At 31.3% G+C, this 16,670-nt stretch overlaps 1 long non-coding RNA gene across 1 annotated transcript in view; it reads left to right on the forward strand.

Annotated features, from left to right (window-relative positions):
- LOC118680581 (uncharacterized) overlaps nt 1-6,177 on the forward strand; it is a 98,618-nt gene extending 92,441 nt beyond the window's left edge. The window contains exon 3 of the long non-coding RNA XR_011397071.1: nt 6,126-6,177. This is a non-coding gene — a long non-coding RNA (uncharacterized lncRNA). The remainder of the gene's footprint in view (nt 1-6,125) is intronic.
- Nucleotides 6,178-16,670: the final 10,493 nt, after the last annotated feature.

Here is a 16,670-nt window from a genome sequence, read left to right on the forward strand (position 1 = left end):
ACCTGTGATTTCAAGATAAGATTTAGTCAACTATTATATGAAATGTTTTAAAATTTCTAATTAAGCAACAAAAAAATTTCAAATAAAAATTAATTTCTAGTTAGTTATTTGCTATAAATATGTCCTCGCGTATAACAACTGCCACCAATTTCAAAAATGCAGTTTTGAGAATTGTCTTTATATTATAATGAGCTCGGCACGATATTTCTTTGTTTGGTGCCAACAATCTGACTTTTATAAATATATATTTCTATAAGCAAACTAAAACCAGGCCACACTTCCACAGGCCAACTTGCATGGTTCTCTGGTTTGAGGTCTATAATATACGTTAACTAATAAGCAGCTTGACAAAACATATAACAAAAGTGTAAGAGACCATTATATATTACAGTCCTGTTAATAAGTTGTTCACATGACAGTGTCGCTAACTCGAAAAATAGTTTTAATAGATACTTATGTATAGACTCAAGAAAACACCCTGGGGTGACCTTTGCGATTATAACCGAGTGTTATTTGTCGTCTGTTGGCATTCAATGCTTCGATTTCTATAACCAAATCCCCTCACTTTCTGATTTATGCTATCATAATTTATTTCGTTGCGATCTAACGTTAAATAAGTGCTTGCTGGAACAATAAAAACACCAATTAGTAAAAATATGGGCACATATTTAAATATATGTATGTACATTAACATACATAAATATAATGCGTATATAAATATACAATATCGCATGTAATTTTTGGGAAAAAGTCATAGCGCAAATTAACACGCGCAATCGGGCATACCAACATCAAATGGAAACCGGTCTATCTGGAATAAATTTCATTGTGAAATTGAAAAATTGGAGAAAAGTAAAAATAAGCAATTATGAAATAAGGAAAAATAAGAATAAAGAAAAAAGTGACTGCGCGCGTTGAGTACTTGAGAAAGTCAGAACTTCATAAAATGGTGTGATCGACAAAAAAGGGGGAGGATAAAAATTACAACAATCGCCAGAAGCATTTAAATGATTTTGTAGAATTTTATTTGCCTTTTTTTTTTCTTAATTAGCGGTCATTGGCCGAACACGAAAACTGCGTGTTTGAATGGACTTTTCAAAATGGAGTTTTATAAATTTAAATATATATGAAATCTCAGCAGAACTTTTGTTATCACAGCAATAGAGTTGCCATTAATAAAGTAATGCGGATTTATTTTAACAACAATTTAGCTTGGCCTCACAGTTTCGTTTTGGAGCATGCGCGCTGAAGTTCTATGATGGAGCATACCATATGCCGCTATGTCACGTATAAATGTATGGTTTTCAATATAGCTGGCATCTGTTCACTATATAAACTAGCTTTCAGTGCAGTGACTCGACCAAATCTCAAGTACCACAATCATGTGAAAGACTTCTACTTGTACAAAGATACACACACACACACATACATACATGTATTGTTAAGCATGTACATATGTATTTTTGTTGATGAATGTAGAGTTTCGGCATAAACGCATTACTATAATATCTTCAATGATGATCGCGGAGTGACCAATGTCCATTCAAGAGTCGTAATTCATAGAATTTTTCATACAAATATTTGTTAGTGCGTATGTGTGTGCCTACAAGTACCGCTGGTCATAAGAATAGAAGTGATTAAGAGAAAAACGTTATTGTGGAGAGGTGTGCGCGGTAAGAAGCAATTACTATGTGATGCCATCAGAAACTTGCTTCAATTGGGGCTTTCTTATTTTGCTCAAAAAAAAAAACGCCGAGTCCAATACAAACACACATACACATTATAAGCGCACACTTTTCACACGACTGTGTTGTTGGTGTTACGTGCCAGTGCGCCATGCGGCTAATGTACGTGCTTACGTATGTATGTATGTATGTATTTTTTATGCCAAAACAATAAAAATAATACGCGAAAAATTAAAAAAAAAAAAATATTTGCAACAAATGCCAAAAACCGCCAAAAGGGAATTGTAAAACTTCAATGAGCGTTTTTCGCTCTTTATTGTGCCTGACTTGCCTCGTGCTTAACTTTCTCGTCTGCTTTTTCGTTAATATTATATGTGCGCATTTTCAATGGTTGCTTTTGTTTTTATGTTGTTTTTTCTTTCACTGCCTATTTGTTGCTTAACAATTTTAACTGTAGCATATATTTTCTAAGGTATCATACGAAAATCAGCGCACTTTCAAGTACCCTCTATTGTACATTATGAGTATACTCGTGTGCCTTTATTTCTATTTTTGTGACGTTTTTTTGTTATAAAAATCCACAAATCCACTTCTAAAGGTTTGCAGGTTTGCATATTTGTTGGCTTACACTCATGGCGGCTACACATGCCATTTTATAGCGCCTGCAGCGATTTGATACCATAAATTAAAGAGCACAGTAATCAGTAACAGCATGCCGAGTTGAAAGCAATTGTTCATAATTTTTTTAGATTTAAATAAAATTTTAGTATTCGTTATATTTTTGTTGCACTCAACTAATAATAATTGCTAAACATTTTTTTCTAGTAAATAACTTCATATTTTAAGTTATTTCAACAACTGACATCTTTCTGATTACACTTGCAATTTATGGTTAAAAATTTTTAAATGTAACATGCGTCATTTTATGGAAATTTACAATCCTTGGTGATCTACAAAATAGGCTCGTTTTGTGCCAATACAAGCATGCAGATGCTTAATCCAATTTTTCGTTTGTGTATGTCAATGTAGGTTATATAACGAGTATTTTAACAGTAATTATTACTATTGTTATATCCACTTGCAGTTCTGAAAAAAAAATCGCTTTTTGTGATTTTTTTGTTTGTTTTGAAGAGGCCTTTTAATTAATAAGAAAGAGAAAATGTGCATTTAAAGAATTTCATGTACTTTATTAATGGGCAAAGCTATGTTTGTCAGAGCTATTTTTCAAAAATATAATTTCGAACTCGATTTATTTATTGTTATGAAAATATCTACATAAAAAATATTTTTTATTTTTTCGAATAATTTTCAAGTCATTATTGCTCTGAAATCGTTTAATATTATATATAGGTATGTATATGGTTCAATTGGAATAATTAGAAATAACTGTATCCCAATCGTTTATCGCAGTTAAGCTTAAAATAAAAAAATGTAAATTTTGCTCACATATTAATGCCTTATGACCCACTGTACTTCAAACAACAAAACTCTTGTAATGAATGAATAATGTAAAAGGTACTTGCACTCGCTTCAACAAATAAAGTAACTAGCAAACATTCAATCAAACACGTTTCCCCACACACACACACAAACATAACTGCGTCTTATACGAAGAAATGCTTCAAAATATGCACAGATACATTAACTACCCAATACAGATGTATATGCACGAATGTGTATAAGTAATATGTAACAATCTAAAAATAAGTTTAATATGAGTGTGCGGATTGTAGAGTACCGCAATTTTAGCCCATAAGCAAGTAACCACTTGTTGATTTTTAATCTGCACACAAACGAATTCGCAGTCAAAAAGAAAAAAAAAATTGCTAAAAGTAATGCTAAGGGAGGCAAGTCAATCAAATGAGCACAAAAGCAAGAGAAACGTCGAAAGTGTGCTCTTAAGCTAATTTATACAAGATTTCTATATGCTCTTAGCTGCTGTAGTGACAGTAAATTGGGCGTGCCGTGCCCACATAATTGGAACTGTGCGCGCTTTCTCGGTGTACGAAATATCGCGAGTAATCACTCACCAAACTGTTCACAAGTTGATGGATCTTTTGACATTTGCTGCTGCTTGATTATGTGATTTTTGTTGGCTCTACTGACGTCTTAGTTGTTATTGCTTTAGTTAATCTTGTCATCGCTGTATTGTTATTGCTGTTGTCTGTGTTCTTGTTGATTTTTGTATCGGCTATGTTTGTTTACTATATACCTACTCGTTGAGAAACTACAGTTAGCCCATGTGACGACTTTGGGCAAACAAATGATTCATTCATTATCATCATTTAAAGCAACGGCACAGTGGAGTCTCGTCAATGCAATTTATGCATAATCGCAATATGTGTGTATATACATACTTACGTGTATTAGTGTATTTCTTTGAAAAGTATTTAGCTTTTCAAGTTTAAGGCGTAGCGTCTGCCTTAAATTAGCGCTGAAAAAGTAAATGTTGCATTGAAATTTTTTTAGTACACCTACTTATACATATGTATGCATGTAGTGTTAACTTTTTACAATATATAGTATTTAAAATATAAATTTCTATATTTATAAAATAAAAACAAAATTAAAATTGTACACACTTTTCATGTTTTAGTTGTTGTAATATATGTATGTTTTTTTTTTTTTAATTTTGCTATTCCAAATTTCTTTATTCACTTTTAGATTCGATTATGTTGAAGCAATAGATCCCCATTCTGCTAATAATGAAACGTGGACGTTCTTAACAAATTAACAGATTTACAGTTTTTAGCGGTTCCTTTGAGAAGTTATCTAGAACCCTGAAAAATTTTCCAACTTTATCATATTCTGTTAGTATGCAAAAGGCAATAGAATTTAGACTAGAAACAACTAATGCTATTTGAAATAAAATTTGAAAAACGTGTTTTAATCTGCATAAACCTTCATAGTACGTTCTCCAAACAATTTGTGCAGATTGGACCACTATAGCTTATAGCTGCCATACAAACTGACCGGTCAAGATTCTTGTATGAAAACCTTTTTACTTGTGAAGTGTATTATAACGTCGTTTGTCTTGCTTTATTTGTTATTTGTATTTTTATCGTATTTTTTAATTAAGCTGGCAACTTTAAATGCGAAAACGAACTGCTAAAAACAATAAAACTTTTTTAGCAATATGCTTACACCTCCAGTCATTGACTGATATAATCTGCTTTCTGTCTGCCATTCCAATTGTTCGAAACTTTTTTATCGGTAAGTATGTATGAACATATGTATATACATATATACACATTCTCAATTTTGTGGGAATTTATTGAACTTTAACAGTCAAAGTTCATTAAAATAAAGTAAGCAATGCATTGGTACGTGTTACTGTTTTTCTCAGACGAAATTGAGTTATAAAAGTGCGATTTCTTTACAAATTTATATATTTTCTAAACACAGACATTTCCTTAACCACAATGACTTAATACTATATACTATTAACTATTAAAAGAAACATGCTTTTTAAAATTATACGCAGTTAAAGCTGTTTTCAAAATAAATCTTAAACTAAACGTCACTTTTAATTTATCGCACACAAATATAGATATGTATATCTTAATACTAAGTTTTTGAGAAAAAAATCAGTTATTCTTTTGTAATTTCATTCGATTTGAACTAACCGGTGCGAAAATACGTGATCTCGATTTATTTGCCGCTTTCCTGCGTCATGCAACAACATCGTCAACACTTTACGACATCCCAAAAAAAAAGAGTCAAACAAACCTACACAGGTTTACTCAATCATTAAACGTGAAAACAATAACAAATGTCAACAAAACAAAAAGTGAAAAACTGACAAATGAGGACTGCAGTTAAATAAATTAACAATCAAATGTGAAGGATATTTCATGTAACTAAATTTCTTTCTTTTTGACGCAAAATAATTAGAGGTATAAAAAATATAAACAACATACAGTACAATAACTTAAACAATACGAAGTAATTTGAAATAATTGAAGGTGAAAGATTAATGAATTAATGAAAATTGACATATGCCCTTCTTACTGCATTTATAATAATTTATTGACAGTTTTGAATTAGGCGCATATTATTTAGTTATATATTTATACCTTGAACAAGGTATAGGTATTAAGTTTGTCACGAAGTTTGTAACACCTAAAAGGTAACGTCAGAGGCTCCATAAAATATAAATATAAATGATCAGCATGAAAAGCTGAGTCGATTTAGTCCTGTCCGTCTGTCTGTCTGTATATACGCGAACTGAGATATCGATCTGAAATATTTTCACACGTTCTATACTCTCCAAGAAGCTGATATCGGATCACTATAGCATGTAGCTGCCATACAAACTGAACGATCGGAATCAATTTTTTTTTTTTAATGATTATTCAATTACTCATCACATTTCAAAAATTTTATAATACATATATACAATAATATATAAACTGTAAATTTTATTTTTCTTATTTTCAGTGAAATGTAAATTATGTGAGGCACCAAAATTAATTATATATTTGCAGATGTAAGTATGTGTATGCATAATTTATATTTATCAATATTCAGTATTATTATACTAACGTGTATGTATATACATACATATTTAATTGCTTGTACAATGTACATTAATTTAACCCAGAATTTCCACTGAAAAACCCATCTTATTTAGGTTATATTCCGTTTAAAGCTAACAACTATTAGAGCTTTCAAATTATAGACAATAAACAAATGTATGTAGTGGATACGTATGTATTTACTTAGAAAACCCCGTAATCAGCAAAATATTTGCATATTAAAGCGGTTGCCTCACATATGCTATTACTTACCATATACTTTACTACTAAAACAATTTATATGTAGGTATGTAATATATAGCACAAGTGCGCTCATGCTCATAAGTCAATGAAATATACGTATGCATATGTCTACATCATTACATTATATTATATAATATATGCCCAGCGGTACTTAAAATTTCATTAACAATCATTAGTGACTTGAGAAATACACAATCAGGTATCAACCCATCGACGTTTTACTACTAAGATAATGTCTGTCAAAAGTCTGAGAAGATATATACGGTTCAATGCTTCTAAGTAATAAAAATTTTTGTTAGTATGTATTTATAAATATATTTTTTTTATCGATCAACTGATTATTTTTACAATGCGTGGTGAATCCCTTTAATAATCATTTGATCACGACTTCGTACAGAGAATGTATTGTATTAGCGCGTGGATAAAAGTTCAGTTTTCCTATCACAAATATGCTCAAAGGATCTACGAGTATAATTTCTATAGATGTCTTTTATTAGATTCATTATAAGCTTAGATCATGTAGATCACTTTAGTCTGTGCTTTCTCTTCTCCATATTAAACTATGTTGATTAATGGATACGATCTCTTCCCAACCATAATTCAGTAACTAATTACCCGTAATTAAATTTTGTTAACTTCTACTCAAAAGGATAAACTGCTTTTCTTTGTTTCAAGATCAATTTTGAAAAATATCAAAAACGATGGACTCGCGCGATGTTGTTGTCCTTTTGGTCTCATTGACTTTGTCTAAATATTTTTTTTTTTCTCAATATATATTTTCTGCTCTCAATCAAATATTTTACGACGTTAAGAGAAATGGTTGACATATAGACAACAACTCATAGACTTTTGGTCTACTTGTTATACCCTGAACAAGGTATATTAAGTTCGCCACGAAGTTTGTAGCAACCCAAAGGAAGACCCTATAAAGTACAGTATACATACATATGTGTATAAATGATCAGCATGATGAACTGAGTTGATTTAGCCATACGCCTGTCCATCTGTCTGTCTGTACATCAAGTTCCTGTAAGGAATATTTTATATATGTGATTATATTATTATAGCTTCGGTGCAATTCGAAGTTAAAGTTTTCTTGTTTTTCATTTAGTCTTATAAGCAGTCTTATATTGCATGCAAAGCCAGTCGTTGTTCAATAAGTAATAGTTTTTGGGCTAAGTCCGTGTTTTCATATTGATCTTACGTTGTCGATAATATAAGGTATACTTATCAGACCTACATATAGAACTATTGAATTGTCGTCGTTATTTTTATAATAGTAAATAAGTATAATTGTCATACGTGCCTAAATTCAAACTTTTACAAAAGTATAACAATTTTAATAGCCTCAAACGTCAACTTTATACAAGTATGATATAAGGAATATAGATTATTTTTTTTTCAGTGTTCACCAAATTACGAGTATGCTCAAAAAAATTTAAATTATTTCAAGAATACTCACAGTTACAAATTTTTCATTCCTTCAGCGACACTGTGCCGCAGCTATGTACATATGTATATGTATGCATGTGAGCACACACTTGCAAATATTGTCAGCAATTTGTTTATATGCTCTTTATAGTATTGACGATCTGATCTTTGGCACCTGTGATTCCCCAGAAAGCAATGCACTACTACCATCACACCGCTGATGACAACTTCTCCGCTTGTGTGTTTCGTTTTATTTTCGCAATTAGGTGCAGAGTATGTGTGTATGTATGTTTGCAAGCAATGATCTGCAGTGCTTTAAACCATCAACCCCCGATTGTGTTCTGTGCCGCAATTTACATTGTGCTTGAGCTTAAATGCTTGTAAGTGGATATATACAAGTGCACACATATGTATGTATAGATCATAAAATATATTACGTATATTTGTTTGGGGAATTTTTGCGTTGTCTTATCACGTTGTGCCGGGTAAATACCTATATACGACTGTGAGATCATCAACGTGGTGCATGCTTTTAGCTGTATGTATCTCGTGAGTTCCCCAGTTCATGTGCTCATCTCACCAATAATAATATGTATATAGGTAGTGCTCTAAGTAAGAGTTCTGTTTTGTCTGTATTTAAACTGTGCATTTAAGAATTTTCAAATAAAGAGAAATTTAATTTTATTTCTGCTTTATGTTGATCTCTTGATATTTCTCTAAATATAATAATATATATATTTAAATGAAAAATTGTCATTGCTGATATAGTTACATATACAATAAATAATTGGGTGTGTTGGTGTTTGTATACCGTGTAGTCTTGCGTATTAATTGTTTTTAGTTGTTGAATAAAGGAAGGCACTTAAAGTGGTTTTATTGCTTCACTCCCTTTGTGTTTGTCCCCGTTGCACGTGAAATTTAAGTAAATAAAAACATGTTTTTCTTGATTTGCAAACAATTAATATTTCCAAAGAAATTCATTCAAGTTATCGCATATATATATGCGATATATGTATACTTTGGAAAGCTTTTGTATATGAAGAAATATGTACAGATAATGATTGAATATTGTTTATTTGTATTTTCCTAATAATTAGTTAGTAATTAATTGCTTTATTATAATTTTTTAAATACATATTGTAGATTTTTACAATCTGATTTTTTGTTAATCTGTCCTTCTTTATCACTTACATAGGTATGTATGAAGCAGAGTTTTAGGGGCGATTTTTACGGCATAAACTCATAATCGATAGTTTGTTAAGATTCTCCCTCTCTGATCAAATTTAACCCGAACATACAAAAACAATTCAATTTCTCGGATTTGAATAAAAAATTATATTGTCGCCTTCAAAGTAGGCTCATTTTTGGAGCGCCATTTGCTAGATTGATCAGACGGTATAAACTATTAAAGACCCACCAGATGATAGAGGAGTTAGCAAACTCAAAGTTAATCTAAGCAATGATCTATACACAAGATATTACGAGAAAAGCTTGATAACGACAGTTAATTGGTATATTGGCTGATTAGTTGTATGTTTCTATTGTCATGGTTGTATGCATGTATATCATAGGTATATGTATGTATGTGTAAATCTTGATACATTTATCAAAAGATCAAAATCTGTTGTAAAAACAGTTTTTTATTTAACGATCAAAGTCTGCATAATTTGAAATTATGCCAATAGAGCAACACATGTATGTATTTGGTAGTTTGTATGTTTATTAATATGTACACATATTTGTTTCCATTCAAAAGCTTTCCTAGAATTTCTACGAAACGCACAAACAATGCGCCGTTTCTAGATGAAATATTTATATAAAAGCAACATAATGATGAATCAATAAAGCGCTATAGTACAATGAACCGCTTGAATAGATGTGCGTACAATATATACATACAATATATATACATATATATATATACATATGTATGTATTTTTCCAACACCTGTATGTGCCTTTGTTTATTAAACAATAATAAACATTAAAAGAAGAATTAATAATTTTCGGATAATGTATCATACTATAGCAAGGTAGTGGTATAGGGATACGCACATTTTTTTTTTAATTTCAATACGCAAAAAGTGCATGAATACTAATTTTTACATTAAATTGTTATTAATTTTATAGTATGTATAAAAAAAAAATGTTGTGTTAGCCGACATTTTTTTAAGTGGGTAAGGCGTCGCCCCTAAAATGTTTAATGTACATTAGGGTAGGTCAAAAAAAATGATATACATTGATGTTTGCGGTGAATATCTCGTAAACGCTTAACTTAATCGAAAATTTATAAAAGACCATTTTGTAGAGCAATTAAATATAATCAAAATTTAATCGTTAATATCTTTTAAACGGTTAGGTTTACGAAAAAATCGTCAGAGACCATTTTGTAGAGCATTCAATTTCCTACAAAATCTATGAAAGGAGTTATTTTTTCAGGTAATTGAAAGCGAGATATGAATTTTTCTGTCTGATAATAAGAAAAAGATAGAAAACTGTTAGGCGGAGGATCTTCCCGTTACAATTAAGCTCATACTCGGAGAGAATATTTTAGAGTTGTCTGAAAACATAACATAGTTTTCAGAGCACCAAGCAAAAAAAAATATTCGTTTTCTTTAACCTGCCTAATGTACATACATGCTTTACTGTAAACAAAATGAGTACACTGCTCATTTTTCTGTTTTTTTTTTTGTTTTATAAAAAGTAGTAATTTTGTTTTTAAAGAAATAATACACATTTTATATATGGTGCAAGCAATGTTGTGTATATTCGTTGTATGCTTGAAAATTTTGAATATACTAATTGCAAAATATTCCTTTTTTTTATATTGTTATTTTGTTTTTTTTTTTTTTGGCAAGAAAACTTGTAACGATTCTGTATTTAATTTAATTTTATTTTATTTGAATTAAAAGTTTTGACAGTTGATTTTCAACGAACCAAGGCATTTAAGCTCTTTTACATGCTTGTTCCATATTTCTACAAACCACTTCAAATTGCACGAAATTTCCAGTTGGGAGGTGAATACATCTGTATATCTTTACCGAAGCCAGCACATAACCCTAATAATACAACCGTGAAATTTGTCTTCTATTAATTCTCGCATTAGTCAATTTCATGCCTAACACGCGGTTTAACATCAAAAGTCTTATTGGAATCATTTCATATTTTATTTTGTGTTTACTTCCAAAAATTTCTATTGTACGAAGAAGCATACAAAATGAACTTTATAAATATTCACATAATTTTTTTTTACTTTTACATCAATTACCGTTAGCTGCCTGTGTGAGCTTGTGCCCTTTAGTGGTCTAATCAATTTTAGCTGAATTAAGGCTGTGTTGTGTTTGCTATTAAATAGAAATTTTGATTTCTGAGATTTGTTTTTGCCAGAAAAGACCTTATCGGAATGGTGAGTTTTATATTATTTGAAAAATTTAATTAATCAATAAAAATTTGAGTGTTTAGAACGTCGCCAACTGATTAAATGACTTTCGCGTTAAATTTGATTTTCGCGGAACCGAAATTTAAAGTGAAATATCTGCATAAAAATATACTCCTGTTACAAATTATCTACATTGTATGATTTTCGATTAAGTTACGCAAAAGTACTTCCAGATTGTATACTCGGCAATTTTTTGTTCTTTAAATATGGATATGCTTGATCAAGTAAAAAAACTTTTGCCACACTTTAATGCGACATCGCTAGATCCAAAAAAAAAAAAATTTCGTGAGTTTTGGTCCATTTTTGTAAATTTACCTACTTGTTAGATTTTCTTTATATAGCTATCACTGCTTACAGCTCACAGTAGTGAACGTATTGCGTCAGCGATTTGAGATTATGTGTATAATTTGCAAAGCGTTGATGAATGTGAGACCGGATTGACTTTTTTGTCATGAAACTTTGACAATATTTGAGTTAAGATTAGTGCTATAAAACAAAAATAGAGTTTTTATTTGTTTGCAGCACTATCTCTCAGTCAGGCAGAAGTATTTTTAGTTCATAAAGCCAATAAATTCCAGTCAATTGAGGCTGATAAATGTAATACACACCTTTGCAGCCGGTCTTAGGTGGGGAAAGTCACTTAAAATTAGATCACTCCTGTTTACCAAACTGTCTATAACTGGCTTCTATATAACAACAATTTTGAAGTCATTATTAATAAACCAAAAATTTTCCGGTTTAGCTAGGACTGCCATAAGCATACGTCAGTTTTTTTTCAACAACCCTTAGTGAACACGGACTAAAATATATATTTTGAGAAAACATTTAAAAAAATTCGTGCTTAGATGAAAACTGATTCTTTTTATTATATTTTTTCTATATTTAAAATATATTTTATTAAAAAATAGTCATTAAATAAATAAAATAGAAAATCACACATGATACGTCTTTGCAGTCATTGTATTATGCCAACTATAATTACCATGAAGCACTTACGTTCAGTGTCTCAAAATTTCTCAAACATTTACAAAGTACCGTTAGCGATAAAGTGTCATTCAACTGCAAATTTTTTGGCTTGTTGAAATATATATACATTTGTAGCTTATATCAGTTCCTCGACTTGGTCATTAAATATACAAACGAGTACTTAAATGACTTTAGTTTTACTTACGGCCACCCACAATGCAAAAAAAAAAAACTCAAAACGCGTTCTGCAACATTAAATTTGCTTATTAGCCAAAATAATGCTAATGAAAACCTGGAAAATAGTTAAAGCACGCAATCTATACACACTCGCCTATATAGTATAGTACAAGGCATTTGCATTCACACTTCCTTCACAAAACATTACACTATTCATAACAAATTAATTACTGTGAATTACAGGCGTAGCGTGTGGGTTGCAAAAATAGTTGTAAAAGAATAAAATGTCTACAATATTTCCTTGAACTTTTAGTAGACAGCTAATTGGTTGTGTTTTACGAGCAATGACCAAATAATTTGCCAGCAAAAAATGTTTGGAAAACTAAAAAATTTTAAACATCAAACTTGCCTAAAGCGCAGGTGCAACTTTTCAATAGAAAAAATTTTGTGAAAAAGGCGGATAAAAAATTTTGAATTTGTAAATTAAAAAACGAAAAATTTGGTAACATAAATACACACAACCATACACAGTTGTGAATGCGGCGCAGGCGCACCATCTTACCGCCACATACATTATGCATGTACTGTAAGTGGTAATAGTGTGCATTTTTTATAGAAGAAAGGCAAGAAGAGCGTCAACAATGAACCATAAAATTCATTTAATTATATTAGCCGCTACGAATTGATAAACTCGCTGGAACTTTTGGTATTTGTTGGTGAATGTTATTTTAATGCGAACGACATTTCCAAATTTACACCCAAAATTTCTAGCGCAATAACAGTTATAGGTATACAGCGCTGCAAACATGCGCAGTGTGTTAGTACGCTCAGCTAGAGTTGTGGCGAATAGATATGTTATAAAGTGTGCTGGTGATTATCAGCTTCGTGACATGCCATCCATGTCGTTGTGATGCGCGCGACACCGCCGCGCCGTTGATTAGAAAAGCACGACGAGCAAGGAAAGACAAGGAATTTGTTGGAATGTTCGCATGCCTGTCAGGCTTTCATTGTCTACTCTCTGTTACACTTACATACCAATTCAATCGAAATTTGCATACTATTTTTGTATTTTTTGACAATTTTTTTCTTTACGGTATGAAATAAACTTTTGAAAACGATGTTTTTGTGAGTGTATGGCGTTGAAGTTCGTGCAGTGTGCTCCTTGTTTGTAAGTGAGTTTATCTTGACTCTTACGAAAATAGGTAAAGCCTCCTTGAATGTTTCCAATTTAGACCACAGTATGTACCGTCGTATTCTCCAGAACACAATTCCTTTTTTGTGTTAAGGCAGTCATGCCATGGACTCAAAAAATCCACTTGTTTTTGCACAATTTACTTTTTTAACATATCTAGAATCGGTAGCAAAGTGATTTTCTCAATTTCGAAGTCGTTTTAAAGATACAGCAGTTAGAAGAAGGTGCCGTTTGGAGCGCTGAGTTGCGGATTTTAAACTTTAAACGTTTTTTTCTCAAAACTATATTTTTCTAACAATCTTCCAACTAAACTAAAAAAACGGCTTGGCCGAATGACTTGAAATATTTAGGGAACGAACTATTATCAACCAAAAATTCACAATACTTTTCAATTTTTTTATAGTAAAAACAAAACAAAATACACAAAAAAAAACGTAAAACTCCCAACTTTTTTTTTCAAATGTCTACCAAAAATCCAAAATCCAAAACTGGGCTTACATTGGCATTTTTGTAAGAATCCCTAACTTTTTTAAAAATATAAGGTAGCCTATGTTCATCAAATTGAGTGTAGCTTCTCAACGGTTAAAGAAAATCCGTTGAGTAGTTTCAGACCCTATTCAATATAAACAAACAAAGAAGCAAATCTTTCCTCTTTATAATATTATTATAAATTAGCAGCTTGTAAGAGTTTATTCTGGAGTAATGATGCTTGAGTTCTTTAAAAAAGTGTATATCGACATCTCTATCTTCTCTACGTTAATCAATGTGCTTTATGAATTATTGTAAATAATTATTCTTGTGCTTGCAAAAAATTGCTCAATGTATTATTTTAATTTTATGCAGCGAAGCTATTTTCTTTCACCTTGTAAAAATAATATTGAAAATATGTTTTTTTCACTAGTCATTCCTATATTTATTCAAAAACTTCTAAACATATATGAGATTGGGTTGCTTAACCTCTCTTTAACAAAAAAAAAACTATCTGCACATACACATTCACACGCAAACAGCGTAGCACAAGGCTGCCGCAGGCAAATTAGCTCATTGACCATTTGGGATTTTTGAGGAATTGTAATATGGCAGGTTGTTGCTTTTTTCTATGTTAATAAACAGAAGAACGGTCGTACACACTCGCATACATGCGTTTATTTATTGTTTTTGTTGTAAAGCTATAATTATTGTTATTGCTAAGGTTGTTGTGATAGTGTCCCCAAGTGTTGCTTTAACTCTTAGTAAAAATTCAAAACACCTTTACAGAGCTACGTACATAAGTGTAAGATATATATACTACAACATTTCAAAACAACAACCAGTCAGCATTTAGCAGCGAAAAGGCTAAAACGCATTTACTTTTAGCTATTATCGGCATTTATTCTTTGTATCTATTTAATTTTATTTTATTCGCTGCTGTTGTTGGTTTTTCTTTTTGTAACTTCGTCTGTTGCCTACTGTCTTGGGCGCGTTCTTTGTTGAGAGCGCAGAAACGCAGTCGAAAGCAGAAATTCCGAATTTACAAGAACTATACGGTTTTTTGATTTTCAAAGAATTCATTGACCTTTCTCTTTTTCTATGGCGCTCTCACGCACACAGCATTTATATGTATGCGTTTTTGGGTGTTTTTGTAAGCCAAGTTAACAAATAACAACAAAACAAGCAATCGATCGCAGATGATAGGTATTGAAAAGGGAGACGTTTCGGCGGGCGCTACAACTAAACAAGCGCCCAAAAAGTCCCAAAAAGTGTCTGCACGCTAGAGCGCACTATATACAAAAAAAAAAAACCAAAAAATTAATTTAAAAAAAACATGTATGGGCACCGCAATCAATAACCAAAAGTCAGCTGTGCGGCGTTGAGTGTAACGCACGAACAAGTGGCTGGGCTTTGCTTGTAGCCGAAACCGCCGTCTCAGCAGCTTAAATCAAGCATAAACCCTTAGCACCGTTCTTGCTTGCGAGTGTGACTTTCTTGTTGTGGTATTTTAAATATTGCTTACCATTGCCAATATTTTTTGTATTTTTTATACATATAGCTGCGCTCGGTGTTATGGGTTTAAGTGGTGTTGTTCGTACGACAACTAGGTTGTTGCTTCTCTATAATTACTTTGCTTTTATTTCTTTGTTAATTCATTGCATTAATTTGTTTATATAATTAATTAATTTTTGATCACTGACCACATGAGCTCAATTGACTATATTTTTTTAATAATTATTTACAGGTATATGTCCTTTAATAAAGAGTCAGCTAGCAATGTATAGCTTTCTTTGAGAGTTACAACACAAATTCAAGCCTACTCTGCCAATAAAATGTAAATAGTAGTCGCAGCTGTAGGGTTCATCAGCAAGCAAAGTTCTCGCTTAGTCCGATTTTTATATGAGGTAAGAATGACAAAGTCTGCGAAATATGGAATAGTATAAAAATTGCGCAAATAAAAGCATCAGGAACAGAAGTGAGGTTCTGTAGGTTCTTTTGCTAATACAAATAGCATTTTGGGTTCATGTTGGCTTCTTCCAGGAGCAGTAATTCTTAAAAAATTTTTGGTATCGACAGAATAACCAGCTGTACATCTAAAATAAAATTGAAAATTCGATAAAAGCTTTGAAACACATTTTTATAACGTCAGTGTGAATTTCATAGAAATAATTTTGCATACAAATCTATGAAGAATACAGTAGCATTCTCGCTCAAGTAGTGAAGTATAACTGAACCGAAGTATACTTTCTAATGTCAAATACCCAAAAACATTTTTTGTTTGAGGTTAGTTTCACTAGATGACCTTGCAAACGGGTATTGGATATTTAAAATGGCGGAGAAGTAAGCTCTGAAATCCATTTTAAGTATAAAGCATAGAAAACATATTCTTCAAAAGTTTAGCTGTTTATGTCGGATAGCCATAATAAGAGGTAGGTTGACTACGAGACCACAACTCAAAAATTAATCCAGATGCCTTATAGGCGAAAATCTAAAATTTATAAAAACAGTTTTGCTAAAACTGCTTATATT

The sequence above is a fragment of the Bactrocera oleae genome, chromosome 6, assembly GCF_042242935.1.
Source record: "Bactrocera oleae isolate idBacOlea1 chromosome 6, idBacOlea1, whole genome shotgun sequence".
NCBI lineage: Eukaryota > Metazoa > Arthropoda > Insecta > Diptera > Tephritidae > Bactrocera > Bactrocera oleae.